Raw genomic sequence first — 24,280 nt, 5'->3', positions numbered from 1 at the left:
CAAGCAGGTGCCGATGGAATAAACAAAAATATCGAGACATTGTCGACACTTCCATAAAGAGTCTGTAACAAGCAGCCTGTGTGAAACGTTGGCTACATTTTAGATCTCATACGAATTCTTTACCTAGGCAAGGGACACTATAAATTAAAAAAACCTAAAGGCATAATGCAAGTTTTAGATGCGCTGAGAGCGTGCATTAGCAAAACTTTGGCAGCATTGCTGTAAACACGATAGCTGATTATGACGAGAATTCAATTGGACTAGCTTTTGTTTAGTTTTTTCGAAGGATGTCGGTCCACGCCAAGTCGGTAAGTTCGACCTGAATACACGCCGATGGAATAAACAAAAATACAAGCAGGTGCCGATGGAATAAACAAAAATATCGAGACATTGTCGACACTTCCATAAAGAGTCTGTAACAAGCAGCCTGTGTGAAACGTTGGCTACATTTTAGATCTCATACGAATTCTTTACCTAGGCAAGGGACACTATAAATTAAAAAAACCTAAAGGCATAATGCAAGTTTTAGATGCGCTGAGAGCGTGCATTAGCAAAACTTTGGCAGCATTGCTGTAAACACGATAGCTGATGATGACGAGAATTCAATTGGACTAGCTTTTGTTTAGTTTTTTCGAAGGATGTCGGTCCACGCCAAGTCGGTAAGTTCGACCTGAATACACGCCGATGGAATAAAAAAAAATACAAGCAGGTGCCGATGGAATAAACAAAAATATCGAGACATTGTCGACACTTCCATAAAGAGTCTGTAACAAGCAGCCTGTGTGAAACGTTGGCTACATTTTAGATCTCATACGAATTCTTTACCTAGGCAAGGGACACTATAAATTAAAAAAACCTAAAGGCATAATGCAAGTTTTAGATGCGCTGAGAGCGTGCATTAGCAAAACTTTGGCAGCATTGCTGTAAACACGATAGCTGATGATGACGAGAATTCAATTGGACTAGCTTTTGTTTAGTTTTTTCGAAGGATGTCGGTCCACGCCAAGTCGGTAAGTTCGACCTGAATACACGCCGATGGAATAAACAAAAATACAAGCAGGTGCCGATGGAATAAACAAAAATATCGAGACATTGTCGACACTTCCATAAAGAGTCTGTAACAAGCAGCCTGTGTGAAACGTTGGCTACATTTTACATCTCATACGAATTCTTTACCTAGGCAAGGGACACTATAAATTAAAAAAACATAAAGGCGTAATGCAAGTTGTAGATGCACCGAGAGCGTGCAGCAGCAGGACTTCGGCAGCATTGCTGTAAACTCGACAGCTGATGATGACGAGAATTCAATTGGACTAGCTTTTGTTTTGTTTTTTTCCAAGGATGTCCATCCACGCCATGTCACTAATTTCGGCCTGAATACACGTGTACTAAAGTCTATTCAACCCACTCATCAGTTAATTTTATATCGGTTTTCGCTTTTTCTACCAGGTGCCGACGGAATAAAAAAAAATATTGTTACATTGTCGACACTTCCATAAAGAGTCTGTAACAAGCAGCCTGTGTGAAACGTTGGCTACATTTTAGATCTCATACGAATTCTTTACCTAGACAAGGGACACTATAAATTAAAAAACCTAAAGGCATAATGCGAGTTGTAGATACACCGAGAGAGAGCAGCAGCAGGACTTCGGCAGCATTGCTGTAAACTCGACGGCTGATGATGACGAGAATTCAATTGGACTAGCTTTTGTTTTGTTCTTTTCCAAGGATGTCCATCCACGCCATGTCAGTAATTTCGACCTGAATACACGTGTACTAAAGCCCAATCAACCCACTCATGAGTTAATTTTATATCGGTTCTTCGCTTTTTCTAGCAAGTGCCGATGGAATAAACAAAAATATTGTTAGATTGTCGACACTTCCATAAAGAGTCTGTAACAAGCAGCCTGTGTGAAACTTTTGCTAGATTTCAGATCTCATACGAATTCTTTACATAGGCAAGGCACACTATAAATTAAAAAAACCTAAAGGCATAATGCGAGTTGTAGATGCACCGAGAGAGAGCAGCAGCAGGACTTCGGCAGCATTGCTGTAAACACGATAGCTGATGATGACGACAATTCAATTGGACTAGCTTTTGTTTAATTTTTTCGAAGGATGTCGGTCCACGCCAAGTCGGTAAGTTCGACCTGAATACACGCGTACTAAAACCTAATAATCCCACTCATGAGTTAATTTTATATCGGTTTTTCGCTTTTTCTAGCAGGTGCCGATGGAATAAGCAAAAATATCGAGACATTGTCGACACTTCCATAAAGAGTCTGTAACAAGCAGCCTGTGTGAAACGTTGGCAACATTTTAGATCTCATACGAATTCTTTACCTAGGCAAGGGACACTATAAATTAAAAAAATCTAAAGGCATAATGCAAGTTGTAGATGCACCGAGAGCGTGCAGCAGCAGGACTTCGGCAGCATTGCTGTAAACTCGACAGCTGATGATGACGAGAATTCAATGGGCTAGCTTTTGTTTCGTTTTTTTCCAAGGATGTCCATCCACGCCATGTCAGTAATTTCGGCCTGAATACACGTGTACTAAAGTCTATTCAACCCACTCATCAGTTAATTTTATATCCGTATTCGCTTTTTCCACCAGGTGCCGATGGAATAAACAAAAATATCGTTACATTGTCGACACTTCCATAAAGAGTCTGTAACAAGCAGCCTGTGTGAAACGTTGGCTAGATTTCAAATCTCATACGAATTCTTTACCTAGGCAAGGGACACTATAAATTAAAAAAGCCTAAAGGCATAATGCAAGTTTTAGATGCACCGAGAGCGAGCAGCAGCAGGACTTCGGCAGCATTGCTCTAAACTCGACAGCTGATGATGACGAGAATTCAATTGGACTAGCTTTTGTTTTGTTTTTTCGAAGGATGTCGGTCCACGCCAACTCGGTAAGTTCGACCTGAATACACGCGTATTAAAACCTAATAGTCCCACTCATGAGTTAATTTTATATCGGTTTTTCGCTTTTTCTAGAAGGTGCCGATGGAATAAACAAAAATATCGAGACATTGTCGACACTTCCATAAAGAGTCTGTAACAAGCAGCCTGTGTGAAACGTTGGCTACATTTTAGATCTCATACGAATTCTTTACCTAGGCAAGGGACACTGTAAATTAAAAAAATCTAAAGGCATAATGCAAGTTGTAGATGCACCGAGAGCGTGCAGCAGCAGGACTTCGGCAGCATTGCTGTAAACTCGACAGCTGATGATGACGAGAATTCAATGGGCTAGCTTTTGTTTCGTTTTTTTCCAAGGATGTCCATCCACGCCATGTCAGTAATTTCGGCCTGAATACACGTGTACTAAAGTCTATTCAACCCACTCATCAGTTAATTTTATATCGGTATTCGCTTTTTCCACCAGGTGCCGATGGAATAAACAAAAATATCGTTACATTGTCGACACTTCCATAAAGAGTCTTTAACAAACAGCCTGAGTGAAACTTTTGCTAGATTTCAGATCTCATACGAATTCTTTACATAGGCAAGGCACACTATAAATTAAAAAAAAACCTAAAGGCATAATGCGAGTTGTAGATGCACCGAGAGAGAGCAGCAGCAGGACTTCGGCAGCATTGCTGTAAACTCGACAGCTGATGATGGCGACAATTCAATTAGACTAGCTTTTGTATTGTTTTTTCCAAGGATGTCAATCCACGCCATGTCAGTAATTTCGGCCTGAGTACACGTGAACTAAAGTCTAATCAACCCACTCATCAGTTAATTTTATATCGGTTTTCGCTTTTTCTACCAGGTGCCGACGGAATAAAGAAAACTATTGTTACATTGTCGACACATCCATAAAGAGTCTGTAACAAGCAACCTGTGTGAAACGTTGGCTACATTTTAGATCTCATACGAATTCCTTACCTAGGCAAGGGACACTATAAATTAAAAAAACCTAAAGGCATAATGCAAGTTTTAGATGCACCGAGTGCGAGCAGAAGCAGGACTTCGGCAGCATTGCTCTAAACTCGACAGCTGATGATGACGAGAATACAATTGGACTAGCTTTTGTTTTGTTTTTCCAAGGATGTCCATCCACGCCAAGTCGGTAATTTCGACCTGAATACACGTGTACAAAAACCTAATAATCCCACTCATGAGTTAATTTTATATCGGTTTTTCGCTTTTTCTAACAGGTGCCGATGGAATAAAACAAAAATATCGAGACATTGTCGACACTTCCATAAAGAGTCTGTAACAAGCAGCCTGTGTGAAACGTTGGCTACATTTTAGATCTCATACGAATTCTTTACCTAGGCAAGGCACACTATAAATTAAAAAAACCTAAAGGCATAATGCAAGTTTTAGAAGCACCGAGAGCGAGCAGCAGCAGGACTTCGGCAGCATTGCTCTAAACTCGACAGCTGATGATGACGAGAATTCAATTGGACTAACTTTTGTTTTGTTTTTTCGAAGGATGTCGGTCCACGCCAAGTCGGTAAGTTCGATCTGAATACACGCGTACTAAAACCTAATAATCCCACTCATGAGTTAATTTTATATCGGTTTTTCGCTTTTTCTAGCAGGTGCCGATGGAATAAACAAAAATATCGAGACATTGTCGACACTTCCATAAAGAGTCTGTAACAAGCAGCCTGTGTGAAACGTTGGCTACATTTTAGATCTCATACGAATTCTTTACCTAGGCAAGGGACACTATAAATTAAAAAAACCTAAAGGCATAATGCAAGTTTTAGATGCGCTGAGAGCGTGCATTAGCAAAACTTTGGCAGCATTGCTGTAAACACGATAGCTGATTATGACGAGAATTCAATTGGACTAGCTTTTGTTTAGTTTTTTCGAAGGATGTCGGTCCACGCCAAGTCGGTAAGTTCGACCTGAATACACGCCGATGGAATAAACAAAAATACAAGCAGGTGCCGATGGAATAAACAAAAATATCGAGACATTGTCGACACTTCCATAAAGAGTCTGTAACAAGCAGCCTGTGTGAAACGTTGGCTACATTTTAGATCTCATACGAATTCTTTACCTAGGCAAGGGACACTATAAATTAAAAAAACCTAAAGGCATAATGCAAGTTTTAGATGCGCTGAGAGCGTGCATTAGCAAAACTTTGGCAGCATTGCTGTAAACACGATAGCTGATGATGACGAGAATTCAATTGGACTAGCTTTTGTTTAGTTTTTTCGAAGGATGTCGGTCCACGCCAAGTCGGTAAGTTCGACCTGAATACACGCCGATGGAATAAAAAAAAATACAAGCAGGTGCCGATGGAATAAACAAAAATATCGAGACATTGTCGACACTTCCATAAAGAGTCTGTAACAAGCAGCCTGTGTGAAACGTTGGCTACATTTTAGATCTCATACGAATTCTTTACCTAGGCAAGGGACACTATAAATTAAAAAAACCTAAAGGCATAATGCAAGTTTTAGATGCGCTGAGAGCGTGCATTAGCAAAACTTTGGCAGCATTGCTGTAAACACGATAGCTGATGATGACGAGAATTCAATTGGACTAGCTTTTGTTTAGTTTTTTCGAAGGATGTCGGTCCACGCCAAGTCGGTAAGTTCGACCTGAATACACGCCGATGGAATAAACAAAAATACAAGCAGGTGCCGATGGAATAAACAAAAATATCGAGACATTGTCGACACTTCCATAAAGAGTCTGTAACAAGCAGCCTGTGTGAAACGTTGGCTACATTTTACATCTCATACGAATTCTTTACCTAGGCAAGGGACACTATAAATTAAAAAAACATAAAGGCGTAATGCAAGTTGTAGATGCACCGAGAGCGTGCAGCAGCAGGACTTCGGCAGCATTGCTGTAAACTCGACAGCTGATGATGACGAGAATTCAATTGGACTAGCTTTTGTTTTGTTTTTTTCCAAGGATGTCCATCCACGCCATGTCACTAATTTCGGCCTGAATACACGTGTACTAAAGTCTATTCAACCCACTCATCAGTTAATTTTATATCGGTTTTCGCTTTTTCTACCAGGTGCCGACGGAATAAAAAAAAATATTGTTACATTGTCGACACTTCCATAAAGAGTCTGTAACAAGCAGCCTGTGTGAAACGTTGGCTACATTTTAGATCTCATACGAATTCTTTACCTAGACAAGGGACACTATAAATTAAAAAACCTAAAGGCATAATGCGAGTTGTAGATACACCGAGAGAGAGCAGCAGCAGGACTTCGGCAGCATTGCTGTAAACTCGACGGCTGATGATGACGAGAATTCAATTGGACTAGCTTTTGTTTTGTTCTTTTCCAAGGATGTCCATCCACGCCATGTCAGTAATTTCGACCTGAATACACGTGTACTAAAGCCCATCAACCCACTCATGAGTTAATTTTATATCGGTTCTTCGCTTTTTCTAGCAAGTGCCGATGGAATAAACAAAAATATTGTTAGATTGTCGACACTTCCATAAAGAGTCTGTAACAAGCAGCCTGTGTGAAACTTTTGCTAGATTTCAGATCTCATACGAATTCTTTACATAGGCAAGGCACACTATAAATTAAAAAAACCTAAAGGCATAATGCGAGTTGTAGATGCACCGAGAGAGAGCAGCAGCAGGACTTCGGCAGCATTGCTGTAAACACGATAGCTGATGATGACGACAATTCAATTGGACTAGCTTTTGTTTAATTTTTTCGAAGGATGTCGGTCCACGCCAAGTCGGTAAGTTCGACCTGAATACACGCGTACTAAAACCTAATAATCCCACTCATGAGTTAATTTTATATCGGTTTTTCGCTTTTTCTAGCAGGTGCCGATGGAATAAGCAAAAATATCGAGACATTGTCGACACTTCCATAAAGAGTCTGTAACAAGCAGCCTGTGTGAAACGTTGGCAACATTTTAGATCTCATACGAATTCTTTACCTAGGCAAGGGACACTATAAATTAAAAAAATCTAAAGGCATAATGCAAGTTGTAGATGCACCGAGAGCGTGCAGCAGCAGGACTTCGGCAGCATTGCTGTAAACTCGACAGCTGATGATGACGAGAATTCAATGGGCTAGCTTTTGTTTCGTTTTTTTCCAAGGATGGCCATCCACGCCATGTCAGTAATTTCGGCCTGAATACACGTGTACTAAAGTCTATTCAACCCACTCATCAGTTAATTTTATATCCGTATTCGCTTTTTCCACCAGGTGCCGATGGAATAAACAAAAATATCGTTACATTGTCGACACTTCCATAAAGAGTCTGTAACAAGCAGCCTGTGTGAAACGTTGGCTAGATTTCAAATCTCATACGAATTCTTTACCTAGGCAAGGGACACTATAAATTAAAAAAGCCTAAAGGCATAATGCAAGTTTTAGATGCACCGAGAGCGAGCAGCAGCAGGACTTCGGCAGCATTGCTCTAAACTCGACAGCTGATGATGACGAGAATTCAATTGGACTAGCTTTTGTTTTGTTTTTTCGAAGGATGTCGGTCCACGCCAACTCGGTAAGTTCGACCTGAATACACGCGTATTAAAACCTAATAGTCCCACTCATGAGTTAATTTTATATCGGTTTTTCGCTTTTTCTAGAAGGTGCCGATGGAATAAACAAAAATATCGAGACATTGTCGACACTTCCATAAAGAGTCTGTAACAAGCAGCCTGTGTGAAACGTTGGCTACATTTTAGATCTCATACGAATTCTTTACCTAGGCAAGGGACACTGTAAATTAAAAAAATCTAAAGGCATAATGCAAGTTGTAGATGCACCGAGAGCGTGCAGCAGCAGGACTTCGGCAGCATTGCTGTAAACTCGACAGCTGATGATGACGAGAATTCAATGGGCTAGCTTTTGTTTCGTTTTTTTCCAAGGATGTCCATCCACGCCATGTCAGTAATTTCGGCCTGAATACACGTGTACTAAAGTCTATTCAACCCACTCATCAGTTAATTTTATATCTGTATTCGCTTTTTCCACCAGGTGCCGATGGAATAAACAAAAATATCGTTACATTGTCGACACTTCCATAAAGAGTCTTTAACAAACAGCCTGAGTGAAACTTTTGCTAGATTTCAGATCTCATACGAATTCTTTACATAGGCAAGGCACACTATAAATTAAAAAAAAACCTAAAGGCATAATGCGAGTTGTAGATGCACCGAGAGAGAGCAGCAGCAGGACTTCGGCAGCATTGCTGTAAACTCGACAGCTGATGATGGCGACAATTCAATTAGACTAGCTTTTGTATTGTTTTTTCCAAGGATGTCAATCCACGCCATGTCAGTAATTTCGGCCTGAGTACACGTGAACTAAAGTCTAATCAACCCACTCATCAGTTAATTTTATATCGGTTTTCGCTTTTTCTACCAGGTGCCGACGGAATAAAGAAAACTATTGTTACATTGTCGACACATCCATAAAGAGTCTGTAACAAGCAACCTGTGTGAAACGTTGGCTACATTTTAGATCTCATACGAATTCCTTACCTAGGCAAGGGACACTATAAATTAAAAAAACCTAAAGGCATAATGCAAGTTTTAGATGCACCGAGTGCGAGCAGAAGCAGGACTTCGGCAGCATTGCTCTAAACTCGACAGCTGATGATGACGAGAATACAATTGGACTAGCTTTTGTTTTGTTTTTCCAAGGATGTCCATCCACGCCAAGTCGGTAATTTCGACCTGAATACACGTGTACAAAAACCTAATAATCCCACTCATGAGTTAATTTTATATCGGTTTTTCGCTTTTTCTAACAGGTGCCGATGGAATAAAACAAAAATATCGAGACATTGTCGACACTTCCATAAAGAGTCTGTAACAAGCAGCCTGTGTGAAACGTTGGCTACATTTTAGATCTCATACGAATTGTTTACCTAGGCAAGGCACACTATAAATTAAAAAAACCTAAAGGCATAATGCAAGTTTTAGAAGCACCGAGAGCGAGCAGCAGCAGGACTTCGGCAGCATTGCTCTAAACTCGACAGCTGATGATGACGAGAATTCAATTGGACTAACTTTTGTTTTGTTTTTTCGAAGGATGTCGGTCCACGCCAAGTCGGTAAGTTCGATCTGAATACACGCGTACTAAAACCTAATAATCCCACTCATGAGTTAATTTTATATCGGTTTTTCGCTTTTTCTAGCAGGTGCCGATGGAATAAACAAAAATATCGAGACATTGTCGACACTTCCATAAAGAGTCTGTAACGAGCAGCCTGTGTGAAACGTTGGCTACATTTTAGATCTCATACGAATTCTTTACCTAGACAAGGGACACTATAAATTAAAAAACCTAAAGGCATAATGCGAGTTGTAGATACACCGAGAGAGAGCAGCAGCAGGACTTCAGCAGCATTGCTGTAAACTCGACGGCTGATGATGACGAGAATTCAATTGGACTAGCTTTTGTTTTGTTCTTTTCCAAGGATGTCCATCCACGCCATGTCAGTAATTTCGACCTGAATACACGTGTACTAAAGCCTAATCAACCCACTCATGAGTTAACTTTATATCGGTTCTTCGCTTTTTCTAGCAAGTGCCGATGGAATAAACAAAAATATTGTTAGATTGTCGACACTTCCATAAAGAGTCTGTAACAAGCAGCCTGTGTGAAACTTTTGCTAGATTTCAGATCTCATACGAATTCTTTACATAGGCAAGGCACACTATAAATTAAAAAAACCTAAAGGCATAATGCGAGTTGTAGATGCACCGAGAGAGAGCAGCAGCAGGACTTCGGCAGCATTGCTGTAAACACGATAGCTGATGATGACGACAATTCAATTGGACTAGCTTTTGTTTAATTTTTTCGAAGGATGTCGGTCCACGCCAAGTCGGTAAGTTCGACCTGAATACACGCGTACTAAAACCTAATAATCCCACTCATGAGTTAATTTTATATCGGTTTTTCGCTTTTTCTAGCAGGTGCCGATGGAATAAGCAAAAATATCGAGACATTGTCGACACTTCCATAAAGAGTCTGTAACAAGCAGCCTGTGTGAAACGTTGGCAACATTTTAGATCTCATACGAATTCTTTACCTAGGCAAGGGACACTATAAATTAAAAAAATCTAAAGGCATAATGCAAGTTGTAGATGCACCGAGAGCGTGCAGCAGCAGGACTTCGGCAGCATTGCTGTAAACTCGACAGCTGATGATGACGAGAATTCAATGGGCTAGCTTTTGTTTCGTTTTTTTCCAAGGATGTCCATCCACGCCATGTCAGTAATTTCGGCCTGAATACACGTGTACTAAAGTCTATTCAACCCACTCATCAGTTAATTTTATATCGGTATTCGCTTTTTCCACCAGGTGCCGATGGAATAAACAAAAATATCGTTACATTGTCGACACTTCCATAAAGAGTCTGTAACAAGCAGCCTGTGTGAAACGTTGGCTAGATTTCAAATCTCATACGAATTCTTTACCTAGGCAAGGGACACTATAAATTAAAAAAGCCTAAAGGCATAATGCAAGTTTTAGATGCACCGAGAGCGAGCAGCAGCAGGACTTCGGCAGCATTGCTCTAAACTCGACAGCTGATGATGACGAGAATTCAATTGGACTAGCTTTTGTATTGTTTTTTTCCATGGATGTCCATCCACGCCAAGTCGGTAATTTCGGCCTGAATACACGTGTACTGAAGTCTAATCAACCCACTCATCAGTTAATTTTATATCGGTTTTCGCTTTTTCTACCAGGTGCCGACGGAATAAAGAAAAATATTGTTACATTGTCGACACTTCCATAAAGAGTCTGTAACAAGCAGCCTGTGTGAAACGTTGGCTAGATTTCAAATCTCATACGAATTCTTTACCTAGGCAAGGGACACTATAAATTAAAAAAGCCTAAAGGCATAATGCAAGTTTTAGATGCACCGAGAGCGAGCAGCAGCAGGACTTCGGCAGCATTGCTCTAAACTCGACAGCTGATGATGACGAGAATTCAATTGGACTAGCTTTTGTTTTGTTTTTTCGAAGGATGTCGGTCCACGCCAACTCGGTAAGTTCGACCTGAATACACGCGTATTAAAACCTAATAGTCCCACTCATGAGTTAATTTTATATCGGTTTTTCGCTTTTTCTAGAAGGTGCCGATGGAATAAACAAAAATATCGAGACATTGTTCGACACTTCCATAAAGAGTCTGTAACAAGCAGCCTGTGTGAAACGTTGGCTACATTTTAGATCTCATACGAATTCTTTACCTAGGCAAGGGACACTGTAAATTAAAAAAATCTAAAGGCATAATGCAAGTTGTAGATGCACCGAGAGCGTTCAGCAGCAGGACTTCGGCAGCATTGCTGTAAACTCCACAGCTGATGATGACGAGAATTCAATTGGCTAGCTTTTGTTTCGTTTTTTTCCAAGGATGTCCATCCACGCCATGTCAGTAATTTCGGCCTGAATACACGTGTACTAAAGTCTATTCAACCCACTCATCAGTTAATTTTATATCGGTATTCGCTTTTTCCACCAGGTGCCGATGGAATAAACAAAAATATCGTTACATTGTCGACACTTCCATAAAGAGTCTTTAACAAACAGCCTGAGTGAAACTTTTGCTAGATTTCAGATCTCATACGAATTCTTTACATAGGCAAGGCACACTATAAATTAAAAAAAAACCTAAAGGCATAATGCGAGTTGTAGATGCACCGAGAGAGAGCAGCAGCAGGACTTCGGCAGCATTGCTGTAAACTCGACAGCTGATGATGGCGACAATTCAATTAGACTAGCTTTTGTATTGTTTTTTCCAAGGATGTCAATCCACGCCATGTCAGTAATTTCGGCCTGAGTACACGTGAACTAAAGTCTAATCAACCCACTCATCAGTTAATTTTATATCGGTTTTCGCTTTTTCTACCAGGTGCCGACGGAATAAAGAAAACTATTGTTACATTGTCGACACATCCATAAAGAGTCTGTAACAAGCAACCTGTGTGAAACGTTGGCTACATTTTAGATCTCATACGAATTCCTTACCTAGGCAAGGGACACTATAAATTAAAAAACCTAAAGGCATAATGCAAGTTTTAGATGCACCGAGAGCGAGCAGAAGCAGGACTTCGGCAGCATTGCTCTAAACTCGACAGCTGATGATGACGAGAATACAATTGGACTAGCTTTTGTTTTGTTTTTCCAAGGATGTCCATCCACGCCAAGTCGGTAATTTCGACCTGAATACACGTGTACAAAAACCTAATAATCCCACTCATGAGTTAATTTTATATCGGTTTTTCGCTTTTTCTAACAGGTGCCGATGGAATAAAACAAAAATATCGAGACATTGTCGACACTTCCATAAAGAGTCTGCAACAAGCAGCCTGTGTGAAACGTTGGCTACATTTTAGATCTCATACGAATTCTTTACCTAGGCAAGGGACGCTATAAATTAAAAAAACCTAAAGGCATAATGCAAGTTTTAGATGCGCTGAGAGCGTGCATTAGCAAAACTTTGGCAGCATTGCTGTAAACACGATAGCTGATGATGACGAGAATTCAATTGGACTAGCTTTTGTTTAGTTTTTTCGAAGGATGTCGGTCCACGCCAAGTCGGTAAGTTCGACCTGAATACACGCCGATGGAATAAACAAAAATACAAGCAGGTGCCGATGGAATAAACAAAAATATCGAGACATTGTCGACACTTCCATAAAGAGTCTGTAACAAGCAGCCTGTGTGAAACGTTGGCTACATTTTAGATCTCATACGAATTCTTTACCTAGGCAAGGGACACTATAAATTAAAAAAACCTAAAGGCATAATGCAAGTTTTAGATGCGCTGAGAGCGTGCATTAGCAAACCTTTGGCAGCATTGCTGTAAACACGATAGCTGATTATGGCGAGAATTCAATTGGACTAGCTTTTGTTTAGTTTTTTCGAAGGATGTCGGTCCACGCCAAGTCGGTAAGTTCGACCTGAATACACGCCGATGGAATAAACAAAAATACAAGCAGGTGCCGATGGAATAAACAAAAATATCGAGACATTGTCGACACTTCCATAAAGAGTCTGTAACAAGCAGCCTGTGTGAAACGTTGGCTACATTTTACATCTCATACGAATTCTTTACCTAGGCAAGGGACACTATAAATTAAAAAAACATAAAGGCGTAATACAAGTTGTAGATGCGCTGAGAGCGTGCATTAGCAAAACTTTGGCAGCATTGCTGTAAACACGATAGCTGATTATGACGAGAATTCAATTGGACTAGCTTTTGTTTAGTTTTTTCGAAGGATGTCGGTCCACGCCAAGTCGGTAAGTTCGACCTGAATACACGCCGATGGAATAAACAAAAATACAACCAGGTGCCGATGGAATAAACAAAAATATCGAGACATTGTCGACACTTCCATAAAGAGTCTGTAACAAGCAGCCTGTGTGAAACGTTGGCTACATTTTACATCTCATACGAATTCTTTACCTAGGCAAGGGACACTATAAATTAAAAAAACATAAAGGCGTAATACAAGTTGTAGATGCGCTGAGAGCGTGCATTAGCAAAACTTTGGCAGCATTGCTGTAAACACGATAGCTGATTATGACGAGAATTCAATTGGACTAGCTTTTGTTTAGTTTTTTCGAAGGATGTCGGTCCACGCCAAGTCGGTAAGTTCGACCTGAATACACGCCGATGGAATAAACAAAAATACAAGCAGGTGCCGATGGAATAAACAAAAATATCGAGACATTGTCGACACTTCCATAAAGAGTCTGTAACAAGCAGCCTGTGTGAAACGTTGGCTACATTTTAGATCTCATGCGAATTCTTTACCTAGACAAGGGACACTATAAATTAAAAAACCTAAAGGCATAATGCGAGTTGTAGATACACCGAGAGAGAGCAGCAGCAGGACTTCGGCAGCATTGCTGTAAACTCGACGGCTGATGATGACGAGAATTCAATTGGACTAGCTTTTGTTTTGTTCTTTTCCAAGGATGTCCATCCACGCCATGTCAGTAATTTCGACCTGAATACACGTGTACTAAAGCCTAATCAACCCACTCATGAGATAATTTTATATCGGTTCTTCGCTTTTTCTAGCAAGTGCCGATGGAATAAACAAAAATATTGTTAGATTGTCGACACTTCCATAAAGAGTCTGTAACAAGCAGCCTGTGTGAAACTTTTGCTAGATTTCAGATCTCATACGAATTCTTTACATAGGCAAGGCACACTATAAATTAAAAAAACCTAAAGGCCGAATGCGAGTTGTAGATGCACCGAGAGAGAGCAGCAGCAGGACTTCGGCAGCATTGCTGTAAACACGATAGCTGATGATGACGAGAATTCAATTGGACTAGCTTTTGTTTAGTTTTTTCGAAGGATGCCGGTCCGCGCCAAGTCGGTAAGTTCGACCTGAATACACGCCGATGGAATAAACAAAAATACAAGCAGGTGCCGATGGAATAAACAAAAATATCGAGACATTGTCGACACTTCCATAAAGAGTCTGTAACAAGCAGCCTGTGTGAAACGTTGGCTACATTTTAGATCTCATACGAATTCTTTACCTAGGCAAGGGACACTATAAATTAAAAAAACCTAAAGGCGTAATGCAAGTTGTAGATGCACCGAGAGCGTGCAGCAGCAGGACTTCGGCAGCATTGCTGTAAACTCGACAGCTGATGATGACGAGAATTCAATTGGACTAGCTTTTGTTTTGTTTTTTTCCAAGGATGTCCATCCACGCCATGTCACTAATTTCGGCCTGAATACACGTGTACTAAAGTCTATTCAACCCACTCATCAGTTAATTTTATATCGGTTTTCGCTTTTTCTACCAGGTGCCGACGGAATAAAAAAAAATATTGTTACATTGTCGACACTTCCATAAAGAGTCTGTAACAAGCAGCCTGTGTGAAACGTTGGCTACATTTTAGATCTCATACGAATTCTTTACCTAGACAAGGGACACTATAAATTAAAAAACCTAAAGGCATAATGCGAGTTGTAGATACACCGAGAGAGAGCAGCAGCACGACTTCAGCAGCATTGCTGTAAACTCGACGGCTGATGATGACGAGAATTCAATTGGACTAGCTTTTGTTTTGTTCTTTTCCAAGGATGTCCATCCACGCCATGTCAGTAATTTCGACCTGAATACACGTGTACTAAAGCCTAATCAACCCACTCATGAGTTAACTTTATATCGGTTCTTCGCTTTTTCTAGCAAGTGCCGATGGAATAAACAAAAATATTGTTAGATTGTCGACACTTCCATAAAGAGTCTGTAACAAGCAGCCTGTGTGAAACTTTTGCTAGATTTCAGATCTCATACGAATTCTTTACATAGGCAAGGCACACTATAAATTAAAAAAACCTAAAGGCATAATGCGAGTTGTAGATGCACCGAGAGAGAGCAGCAGCAGGACTTCGGCAGCATTGCTGTAAACACGATAGCTGATGATGACGACAATTCAATTGGACTAGCTTTTGTTTAATTTTTTCGAAGGATGTCGGTCCACGCCAAGTCGGTAAGTTCGACCTGAATACACGCGTACTAAAACCTAATAATCCCACTCATGAGTTAATTTTATATCGGTTTTTCGCTTTTTCTAGCAGGTGCCGATGGAAGAAGCAAAAATATCGAGACATTGTCGACACTTCCATAAAGAGTCTGTAACAAGCAGCCTGTGTGAAACGTTGGCAACATTTTAGATCTCATACGAATTCTTTACCTAGGCAAGGGACACTATAAATTAAAAAAATCTAAAGGCATAATGCAAGTTGTAGATGCACCGAGAGCGTGCAGCAGCAGGACTTCGGCAGCATTGCTGTAAACTCGACAGCTGATGATGACGAGAATTCAATGGGCTAGCTTTTGTTTCGTTTTTTTCCAAGGATGTCCATCCACGCCATGTCAGTAATTTCGGCCTGAATACACGTGTACTAAAGTCTATTCAACCCACTCATCAGTTAATTTTATATCGGTATTCGCTTTTTCCACCAGGTGCCGATGGAATAAACAAAAATATCGTTACATTGTCGACACTTCCATAAAGAGTCTGTAACAAGCAGCCTGTGTGAAACGTTGGCTAGATTTCAAATCTCATACGAATTCTTTACCTAGGCAAGGGACACTATAAATTAAAAAAGCCTAAAGGCATAATGCAAGTTTTAGATGCACCGAGAGCGAGCAGCAGCAGGACTTCGGCAGCATTGCTCTAAACTCGACAGCTGATGATGACGAGAATTCAATTGGACTAGCTTTTGTTTTGTTTTTTCGAAGGATGTCGGTCCACGCCAACTCGGTAAGTTCGACCTGAATACACGCGTATTAAAACCTAATAGTCCCACTCATGAGTTAATTTTATATCGGTTTTTCGCTTTTTCTAGAAGGTGCCGATGGAATAAACAAAAATATCGAGACATTGTCGACACTTCCATAAAGAGTCTGTAACAAGCAGCCTGTGTGAAACGTTGGCTACATTTTAGATCTCATACGAATTCTTTACCTAGGCAAGGGACACTGTAAATTAAAAAAATCTAAAGGCATAATGCAAGTTGTAGATGCACCGAGAGCGTGCAGCAGCAGGACTTCGGCAGCATTGCTGTAAACTCGACAGCTGATGATGACGAGAATTCAATGGGCTAGCTTTTGTTTCGTTTTTTTCCAAGGATGTCCATCCACGCCATGTCAGTAATTTCGGCCTGAATACACGTGTACTAAAGTCTATTCAACCCACTCATCAGTTAATTTTATATCGGTATTCGCTTTTTCCACCAGGTGCCGATGGAATAAACAAAAATATCGTTACATTGTCGACACTTCCATAAAGAGTCTTTAACAAACAGCCTGAGTGAAACTTTTGCTAGATTTCAGATCTCATACGAATTCTTTACATAGGCAAGGCACACTATAAATTAAAAAAAAACCTAAAGGCATAATGCGAGTTGTAGATGCACCGAGAGAGAGCAGCAGCAGGACTTCGGCAGCATTGCTGTAAACTCGACAGCTGATGATGGCGACAATTCAATTAGACTAGCTTTTGTATTGTTTTTTCCAAGGATGTCAATCCACGCCATGTCAGTAATTTCGGCCTGAGTACACGTGAACTAAAGTCTAATCAACCCACTCATCAGTTAATTTTATATCGGTTTTCGCTTTTTCTACCAGGTGCCGACGGAATAAAGAAAACTATTGTTACATTGTCGACACATCCATAAAGAGTCTGTAACAAGCAACCTGTGTGAAACGTTGGCTACATTTTAGATCTCATACGAATTCCTTACCTAGGCAAGGGACACTATAAATTAAAAAAACCTAAAGGCATAATGCAAGTTTTAGATGCACCGAGTGCGAGCAGAAGCAGGACTTCGGCAGCATTGCTCTAAACTCGACAGCTGATGATGACGAGAATACAATTGGACTAGCTTTTGTTTTGTTTTTCCAAGGATGTCCATCCACGCCAAGTCGGTAATTTCGACCTGAATACACGTGTACAAAAACCTAATAATCCCACTCATGAGTTAATTTTATATCGGTTTTTCGCTTTTTCTAACAGGTGCCGATGGAATAAAACAAAAATATCGAGACATTGCCGACACTTCCATAAAGAGTCTGTAACAAGCAGCCTGTGTGAAACGTTGGCTACATTTTAGATCTCATACGAATTCTTTACCTAGGCAAGGCACACTATAAATTAAAAAAACCTAAAGGCATAATGCAAGTTTTAGAAGCACCGAGAGCGAGCAGCAGCAGGACTTCGACAGCATTGCTCTAAACTCGACAGCTGATGATGACGAGAATTCAATTGGACTAGCTTTTGTTTTGTTTTTTCGAAGGATGTCGGTCCACGCCAAGTCGGTAAGTTCGATCTGAATACACGCGTACTAAAACCTAATAATCCCACTCATGAGTTAATTTTATATCGGTTTTTCGCTTTTTCTAGCAGGTGCCGATGGAATAAACAAAAATATCGAGACATTGTCGACACTTCCATAAAGAGTCTGTAACGAGCAGCCTGTGTGAAACGTTGGCTACATTTTAGATCTCATACGAATTCTTTACCTAGACAAGGGACACTATAAATTAAAAAACCTAAAGGCATAATGCGAGTTGTAGATACACCGAGAGAGAGCAGCAGCAGGACTTCAGCAGCATTGCTGTAAACTCGACGGCTGATGATGACGAGAATTCAATTGGACTAGCTTTTGTTTTCTTCTTTTCCAAGGATGTCCATCCACGCCATGTCAGTAATTTCGACCTGAATACACGTGTACTAAAGCCTAATCAACCCACTCATGAGTTAACTTTATATCGGTTCTTCGCTTTTTCTAGCAAGTGCCGATGGAATAAACAAAAATATTGTTAGATTGTCGACACTTCCATAAAGAGTCTGTAACAAGCAGCCTGTGTGAAACTTTTGCTAGATTTCAGATCTCATACGAATTCTTTACATAGGCAAGGCACACTATAAATTAAAAAAACCTAAAGGCATAATGCGAGTTGTAGATGCACCGAGAGAGAGCAGCAGCAGGACTTCGGCAGCATTGCTGTAAACACGATAGCTGATGATGACGACAATTCAATTGGACTAGCTTTTGTTTAATTTTTTCGAAGGATGTCGGTCCACGCCAAGTCGGTAAGTTCGACCTGAATACACGCGTACTAAAACCTAATAATCCCACTCATGAGTTAATTTTATATCGGTTTTTCGCTTTTTCTAGCAGGTGCCGATGGAATAAGCAAAAATATCGAGACATTGTCGACACTTCCATAAAGAGTCTGTAACAAGCAGCCTGTGTGAAACGTTGGCAACATTTTAGATCTCATACGAATTCTTTACCTAGGCAAGGGACACTATAAATTAAAAAAATCTAAAGGCATAATGCAAGTTGTAGATGCACCGAGAGCGTGCAGCAGCAGGACTTCAGCAGCATTGCTGTAAACTCGACAGCTGATGATGACGAGAATTCAATGGGCTAGCTTTTGTTTCGTTTTTTTCCAAGGATGTCCATCCACGCCATGTCAGTAATTTCGGCCTGAATACACGTGTACTAAAGTCTATTCAACCCACTCATCAGTTAATTTTATATCGGTATTCGCTTTTTCCACCAGGTGCCGATGGAATAAACAAAAATATCGTTACATTGTCGACACTTCCATAAAGAGTCTGTAACAAGCAGCCTGTGTGAAACGTTGGCTAGATTTCAAATCTCATACGAATTCTTTACCTAGGCAAGGGACACTATAAATTAAAAAAGCCTAAAGGCATAATGCAAGTTTTAGATGCACCGAGAGCGAGCAGCAGCAGGACTTCGGCAGCATTGCTCTAAACTCGACAGCTGATGATGACGAGAATTCAATTGGACTAGCTTTTGTATTGTTTTTTTCCAAGGATGTCCATCCACGCCAAGTCGGTAATTTCGGCCTGAATACACGTGTACTAAAGTCTAATCAACCCACTCATCAGTTAATTTTATATCGGTTTTCGCTTTTTCTACCAGGTGCCGACGGAATAAAGAAAAATATTGTTACATTGTCGACACTTCCATAAAGAGTCTGTAACAAGCAGCCTGTGTGAAACGTTGGCTAGATTTCAAATCTCATACGAATTCTTTACCTAGGCAAGGGACACTATAAATTAAAAAAGCCTAAAGGCATAATGCAAGTTTTAGATGCACCGAGAGCGAGCAGCAGCAGGACTTCGGCAGCATTGCTCTAAACTCGACAGCTGATGATGACGAGAATTCAATTGGACTAGCTTTTGTTTTGTTTTTTCGAAGGATGTCGGTCCACGCCAACTCGGTAAGTTCGACCTGAATACACGCGTATTAAAACCTAATAGTCCCACTCATGAGTTAATTTTATATCGGTTTTTCGCTTTTTCTAGAAGGTGCCAATGGAATAAACAAAAATATCGAGACATTGTCGACACTTCCATAAAGAGTCTGTAACAAGCAGCCTGTGTGAAACGTTGGCTACATTTTAGATCTCATACGAATTCTTTACCTAGGCAAGGGACACTGTAAATTAAAAAAATCTAAAGGCATAATGCAAGTTGTAGATGCACCGAGAGCGTGCAGCAGCAGGACTTCGGCAGCATTGCTGTAAACTCAACAGCTGATGATGACGAGAATTCAATGGGCTAGCTTTTGTTTCGTTTTTTTCCAAGGATGTCCATCCACGCCATGTCAGTAATTTCGGCCTGAATACACGTGTACTAAAGTCTATTCAACCCACTCATCAGTTAATTTTATATCGGTATTCGCTTTTTCCACCAGGTGCCGATGGAATAAACAAAAATATCGTTACATTGTCGACACTTCCATAAAGAGTCTTTAACAAACAGCCTGAGTGAAACTTTTGCTAGATTTCAGATCTCATACGAATTCTTTACATAGGCAAGGCACACTATAAATTAAAAAAAAACCTAAAGGCATAATGCGAGTTGTAGATGCACCGAGAGAGAGCAGCAGCAGGACTTCGGCAGCATTGCTGTAAACTCGACAGCTGATGATGGCGACAATTCAATTAGACTAGCTTTTGTATTGTTTTTTCCAAGGATGTCAATCCACGCCATGTCAGTAATTTCGGCCTGAGTACACGTGAACTAAAGTCTAATCAACCCACTCATCAGTTTTTATATCGGTTTTCGCTTTTTCTACCAGGTGCCGACGGAATAAAGAAAACTATTGTTACATTGTCGACACATCCATAAAGAGTCTGTAACAAGCAACCTGTGTGAAACGTTGGCTACATTTTAGATCTCATACGAATTCCTTACCTAGGCAAGGGACACTATAAATTAAAAAAACCTAAAGGCATAATGCAAGTTTTAGATGCACCGAGAGCGAGCAGAAGCAGGACTTCGGCAGCATTGCTCTAAACTCGACAGCTGATGATGACGAGAATACAATTGGACTAGCTTTTGTTTTGTTTTTCCAAGGATGTCCATCCACGCCAAGTCGGTAATTTCGACCTGAATACACGTGTACAAAAACCTAATAATCCCACTCATGAGTTAATTTTATATCGGTTTTTCGCTTTTTCTAACAGGTGCCGATGGAATAAAACAAAAATATCGAGACATTGTCGACACTTCCATAAAGAGTCTGTAACAAGCAGCCTGTGTGAAACGTTGGCTACATTTTAGATCTCATACGAATTCTTTACCTAGCCAAGGCACACTATAAATTAAAAAAAACCTCAAGGCATAATGCAAGTTTTAGAAGCACCGAGAGCGAGCAGCAGCAGGACTTCGGCAGCATTGCTCTAAACTCGACAGCTGATGATGACGAGAATTCCATTGGACTAGCTTTTGTTTTGTTTTTTCGAAGGATGTCGGTCCACGCCAAGTCGGTAAGTTCGATCTGAATACACGCGTACTAAAACCTAATAATCCCACTCATGAGTTAATTTTATATCGGTTTTTCGCTTTTTCTAGCAGGTGCCGATGGAATAAACAAAAATATCGAGACATTGTCGACACTTCCATAAAGAGTCTGTAACGAGCAGCCTGTGTGAAACGTTGACTACATTTTAGATCTCATACGAATTCTTTACCTAGGCAAGGGACACTATAAATTAAAAAAACCTAAAGGCAAAATGCGAGTTGTAGATGCACCGAGAGCGTGCAGCAGCAGGACTTCGGCAGCATTGCTGTAAACTCGACAGCTGATGATGACGAGAATTCAATTGGACTATTTTTTTTTGTTTTTTTCCAAGGATGTCCATCCACGCTATGTCAGTAATTTCGGCCTGAATACACGTGTACTAAAGTCTAATCAACCCACTCATCAGTTAATTTTATATCGGTTTTCGCTTTTTCTACCAGGTGCCGACGGAATAAAGAAAAATATTGTTACATTGTCGACACTTCCATAAAGAGTCTGTAACAAGCAGCCTGTGTGAAACGTTGGCTACATTTTAGATCTCATACGAATTCTTTACCTAGGCAAGGGAAACTATAAATTAAAAAAAACCTAAAGGCATAGTGCAAGTTTAAGATGCGCTGAGAGCGTGCATTAGCAAAACTTTGGCAGCATTGCTGTAAACACGATAGCTGATGATGACGAAAATTCAATTGGACTAGCTTTTGTTTAGTTTTTTCGAAGGATGTCGGTCCACGCCAAGTCGGTAAGTTCGACCTGAATACACGCGTACTAAAACCTAATAATCCCACTCATGAGTTAATTTTATATCGGTTTTTCGCTTTTTCTAGCAGGTGCCGATGGAATAAACAAAAATATCGAGACATTGTCGACACTTCCATAAAGAGTCTGTAGCGAGCAGCCTGTGTGAAACGTTGGCTACATTTTAGATCTCATACGAATTCTTTACCTAGGCAAGGGACACTATAAATTAAAAAAACCTAAAGGCAAAATGCGAGTTGTAGATGCACCGAGAGCGTGCAGCAGCAGGACTTCGGCAGCATTGCTGTAAACTCGACAGCTGATGATGACGAGAATTCAATTGGACTATTTTTTTTTGTTTTTTTCCAAGGATGTCCATCCACGCCATGTCAGTAATTTCGGCCTGAATACACGTGTACTAAAGTCTAATCAACCCACTCATGAGTTAATTTTATATCAGTTTTTCGCTTATTCTACCAGGTGCCGACGGAATAAAGAAAAATATTGTTACATTGTCGACACTTCCATAAAGAGTCTGTAACAAGCAGCCTGTGTGAAACGTTGGCTACATTTTAGATCTCATACGAATTCTTTACCTAGGCAAGGGACACTATAAATTAAAAAAACCTGAAGGCATAATGCGAGTTGTAGATACACCGAGAGAGAGCAGCAGCAGGACTTCGGCAGCATTGCTGTAAACTCGACAGGTGATGATGACGAGAATTCGATTGGACTAGCTTTTATTTTGTTCTTTTCCAAGGATGTCCATCCACGCCATGTCAGTAATTTCGACCAGAATACACGTGTACTAAAGCCTAATCAAGCCACTCATGAGTTAATTTTATATCGGTTCTTCGCTTTTTCTAGCAAGTGCCGATGGAATAAACAAAAATATTGTTACATTGTCGACACTTCCATAAAGAGTCTGTAACAAACAGCCTGTGTGAAACTTTTGCTAGATTTCAGATCTCATACGAATTCTTTACATAGGCAAGGCACACTATAAATTAAAAAAAAAAAAACCTAAAGGCATAATGCGAGTTGTAGATGCACCGAGAGAGAGCAGCAGCAGGACTTCGGCAGCATTGCTGTAAACTCGACAGCTGATGATGACGACAATTCAATTAGACTAGCTTTTGTATTGTTTTTTCCAAGGATGTCCAACCACGCCACGTCAGTAATTTCGGCCTGAATACACGTGTACTAAATTCTAATCAACCCACTCATCAGTTCATTTTACATCGGTTTTCGCTTTTTCTACCAGGTGCCGACGGAATAAAGAAAAATATTGTTACATTGTCGACACTTCCATAAAGTGTCTGTAACAAGCAGCCTGTGTGAAACGTTGGCTACATTTTAGATCTCATACGAATTCTTTACCTAGGCAAAGGACACTATAAATTAAAAAAACCTAAAGGCATAATGCAAGTTTTAGATGCACCGAGAGCGAACAGCAGCAGGACTTCGGCAGCATTGCTCTAAATTCGATAGCTGATGATGACGGGAATTCAATTGGACTAGCTTTTGTTTTGTTTTTCCAAGGATGTCCATCCATGCCAAGTCAGTAATTTCGACCTGAATACACGTGTACTAAAACCTAATAATCCCACTCATGAGTTAATTTTATATCGGTTTTTCGCTTTTTCTAGCAGGTGCCGATGGAAAAAAACAAAAATATTGAGACATTGTCGACACTTCCATAAAGAGTCTGTAACGAGCAGCCTGTGTGAAACGTTGGCTAGATTTCAAATCTCATACGAATTCTTTACCTAGGCAAGGGACACTATAAATTAAAAAAAAGGCATAATGCAAGCTTTAGATGCACCGAGAGCGAGCAGCAGCAGGACTTCGGCAGCATTGCTCTAAACTCGACAGCTGATGATGACGAGAATTCAATTGGACTAGCTTTTGATTTGTTTTTCCAAGGATGTCCATCCACGCCAAGTCGGTAATTTCGACCTGAATACACGTGTACTAAAACCTAATAATCCCACTCATGAGTTAATTTTATATCGGTTTTTCGCTTTTTCTAGCAGGTGCTGATGGAATAAAACAAAAATATCGAGACATTGTCGACACTTCCATAAAGAGTCTATAACAAGCAGCCTGTGTGAAACGTTGGCTGGATTTCAAATCTCGTACGAATTCTTTACCTAGGCTAGGGACACTATAAATTAAAAAAAAACCTAAAGGCATAACGCAAAGTTTTAGATGCACCGAGAGCGAGCAG

The sequence above is a fragment of the Amblyomma maculatum genome, chromosome 9, assembly GCF_055883805.1.
Source record: "Amblyomma maculatum isolate TAMU_Amacu chromosome 9, ASM5588380v1, whole genome shotgun sequence".
Lineage (NCBI taxonomy): Eukaryota > Metazoa > Arthropoda > Arachnida > Ixodida > Ixodidae > Amblyomma > Amblyomma maculatum.
The sequence above is the reverse complement of the archived record's forward strand: the minus strand, read 5'-3'. Positions refer to the sequence as shown.